The 3,606-nt window shown below is 43.2% G+C and overlaps 1 protein-coding gene across 1 annotated transcript in view; it reads right to left on the bottom strand.

Annotated features, from left to right (window-relative positions):
* XIAP (X-linked inhibitor of apoptosis, E3 ubiquitin protein ligase) overlaps positions 1 to 3,606 on the bottom strand; it is a 76,377-nt gene that overhangs the window by 40,541 nt on the left and 32,230 nt on the right. The gene's annotated exons all lie outside the window — the stretch shown is intronic.

Raw genomic sequence — 3,606 nt, 5'->3', positions numbered from 1 at the left:
CAGCTACTCGGGAGGCTGAGGCAGGAGAATTGCTTGAACCCAGGAGGTGGAGGTTGCAGTGAGCTGAGATTGTGCCACTGCACTCCAGCCTGGGTGACAGAACGAGCGTCTCAAAAAAAAAAAAAAAATCTGTTGCATAACTAAAAGAAAATGGAGACTTTGTTTAAGAAAAAATCACATAAAGGCAATCCTCCAGATTAAAATCTTGGAATTTTAATTAATTACAAATTCATCATGAGCCAACATTACAAGTTGACTAAAAAACTTACAGCAACTTCAGGCTGCATTAGTGTCCAGATGTGCAACATCCAGATCCAATTCAGCTACCAAGGGATATTATTTCCAGTTCCAAATACATTTTGGAAGGGACATTAACAAAGTTTAATGTCCTCAGGGAGCAATTGGGATGATAAAAATGACATCATATGAGAAATAGTTAGAATAGCAAAGGATATTTATCGCAAAGGGTGGAAAAATTGTGAGGGGAAGGGTAGAGAGGATAGACTGATATCTAAAAGGTTATCATGTAGAAAAGAGATCCACATTTTGTATAGCTTGAGGGCAGAATTAAGGTCATTAAATACAACTATAAACAGTAGATTTTAACCCAAGGATGAGCTTTATAACAATTGATAGCAGCAACAAATGGATTGGGTTGCCTTGTAGATTATGAGTTCCTCCTATCACTTAAAGGAGCTTCAGCATGGACTAGGAGACTGGATTAAACATTTCCAAGTCTATAATTATCCTGAATAATTAATGCTCAGTATAATTCAAAACACATGAGAATTGCCTTCCCTGGGGTGTTAAATTTTATTTCAAGTCAATCAAAATAGATGTAAGTGGTCAGGCATAGTGGCTCATGCCTGTAATCTCAACACTTTGGGAGGCTGAGGTGGGTGGATCACTTGAGGTCAGGAGTTCAAGACCAGCCTGGCCAACATGGTGAAACCCCATCTCTACCAAAAAATGCAAAAATTAGCCAGGCGTGGTGGCATACCCCTGTAATCCCAGCTACTCGGGAGGCCAAGGGACAAGAATCACCTGAACCTGGGAGGCGGAGGTTGCAATGAGCCGAAATTGTGCAACTGCACTCCAGCCTAGGTGACAGAGTAAGACTTCATCTCAAAAAAAGAAAAAACAAAGTATAAAATCAAAGATATTCTCATTTCACAATTTTGTGTAGTTCAAGTATTCACCCTATTTCAGAAAATATTAGATAAAACCATCATTCAACATGAGCAGGAGAATCTCAATTTGAAGCTTTTGAGTGGAGATCTTGTCTTCCCAGAGGTTGTTTCCATGCTAATAGTTCAGATTTCACTCTTTTGAAAAGTAAATATTTATTTAGAAGCACTCAAGTGAACAATATATACACATTAGCGGAGTGTGAGCTTTTTGAGAAGGAGGAAAAAACAGAATTACCAGAGAGTTTAAGAGTGAAAGGTGGGGCCGGGCGCGGTGGCTCAAGCCTGTAATCCCAGCACTTTGGGAGGCCGAGACGGGCGGATCACGAGGTCAGGAGATCGAGACCATCCTGGCTAACACGGTGAAACCCCGTCTCTACTAAAAATACAAAAACTAGCCGGGCAAGGTGGCGGGCGCCTGTAGTCCCAGCTACTTCGGAGGCTGAGGCAGGAGAATGGCGTAAACCCGGGAGGCGGAGCTTGCAGTGAGCTGAGATCCGGCCACTGTACTCCAGTCCGGGCGACAGAGCGAGACTAAAAAAAAAAAAAAAAAAAAGAGTGAAAGGTGGAAGGATGACTGATGAACGACAGAAATCTTGGCTTTGGAGGAAGGCACCAAACAAAAAGGGTAAGATAGGGTAAAAAAAATATAGGATCTAAGTGAAATGGAGGAGGGGAAAATGATACCACAGAAAACAAGTATATACGGAGCAGAAGAATTGAGAATATAGAAGAAAATAGGGTACAAATATTGGACAAGGGTGACAAAAAGGTTTTTGAAGTGAAAAGGTGTGGGTGCAATAAAGTATGCTGGGATAATTTAAGGCTTCTCTGTGAAAGCATCTTCAGGCTTTGTACTGGGTACGTGGAAAGGCAGGAAGGCACGGAAAGAGAAAAATGTCAAAGAACGCTTTTGGTAAAGGGGCTGGGCAGTCAGGAATCTTAAGGGTAACGGTAGTTGGGAAAATAGCACTATGGAAGCAAAAAATGGGACAAAAAGGACCAGCAAGCAATGGTGCATGTTTAAATGAAGGGTTTGGGAGATTCTACAATGGTAATGTGTACGGTTTTACAGTATACATGTACGTACAGACATTTAGTCCAGTCAACTGTGTAAAGAGAGCCACCAGGAGGTGCCAAGGAGAGGATGTTGACAGCTAGTCTAGCGAGAATGTGGGAATGCGGAGGTGGGGGATACAAAAACAAAGGCACATACAAAACCCTGGTGTCTGTATATGACACAAAAGTTTCTATTTCTCCTTTTTTTTTTTGAGACAGAGTTTTTTGCTCTTGTTGCCCAGGCTGGAGTAAAATGGCGTGATCTCAGGTCACTGCAACCTCCGCCTTCCAGGTTCAAGCCATTCTCCTGTCTCAGTCTCCCAAGTAGTTGGAATTACAGGTGCCCGCCACCATGTCTGGCTAATTTTTGTATTTTTAGAAGAGACAGGATTTCAACATGTTAGCCAGGCTAGTCTTGAACTGCTGACCTCAGGTGATCCACCTGCCTCGACCTTCCAAAGTGCTGGGATTACAGGCATGAACCACTGTGCCCAGCTGCTTTTTAAAAAAATTATTCTTAGGGTTTTCTTTTTTTTTTGAGACGGAGTTTCTCTTGTTGCCCAGGCTGGAGTGCAATGGCACAATCTTGGCTCACTGCAACCTCCGCCTCTCAGGCTCAAGTGATTCTCCCACCTCAGCCTCCTGAATGACTGGGATTACAGGCGCCTCCACCACACTCGGCTAATTTTGTATTTTTAGTAGAGACGGGATTTCTCCATGTTTGTCAGGCTGGTCTTGAACTCCTGACCTCAGGTGGTCCGTCCACCTCGGCCTCCCAAAGTGCTGGGATTACAGGCGTGAGCCACCGCGCCCAGCCTTAAGGTTTTCTTTTTTCAGACAGAGTCTTGTTCTGTCACCCAGGCTGGAAGGCAGTGGCTCAGTCTTGGCTATTGCAACCTCTGCCTTCCAGGTTCAAGTGATTCTCCTGCCTCAGCCTCACGAGTAGCTGGGACTACAGGCGCCCTCCACCACGCCCAGCTAATGTTTTGTATTTTTAGTAAAGACGGGGTTTCACCGTATTAGCCAGGATGGTCTCAATCTCCTGACCTCGTGATCCACGCGCCTCGGCCTCCCAAAGTGCTGGGATTACAGGCGTGAGCCACTGTGCCCGGCCAATGTTTTCAAATACATAGAACAAAGACTATTTTAATGCAGAAAATGATATAAGGTAGAATGCATGCCAGATCGCCACAGTGTGAAAATGTATACTTATAGACAAGACTCGGAAAGTAATATTAAATAAATCAGGAAAATGTTAAGGTGACGGGATTATAGGTGATCTTTTTCTCCAGAATGTCTTTAATAATATTGTCACTTAATATCTTGTCAATTAAAATAATATTGATTAAATAAATCAGGA

Source organism: Colobus angolensis, unplaced genomic scaffold (genome assembly GCF_000951035.1).
Source record: "Colobus angolensis palliatus isolate OR3802 unplaced genomic scaffold, Cang.pa_1.0 Scaffold159, whole genome shotgun sequence".
Taxonomy (NCBI): domain Eukaryota; kingdom Metazoa; phylum Chordata; class Mammalia; order Primates; family Cercopithecidae; genus Colobus; species Colobus angolensis.
Note: the sequence above shows the minus strand (reverse complement) of the source record. Positions and strands in the feature narration are given on the sequence as shown.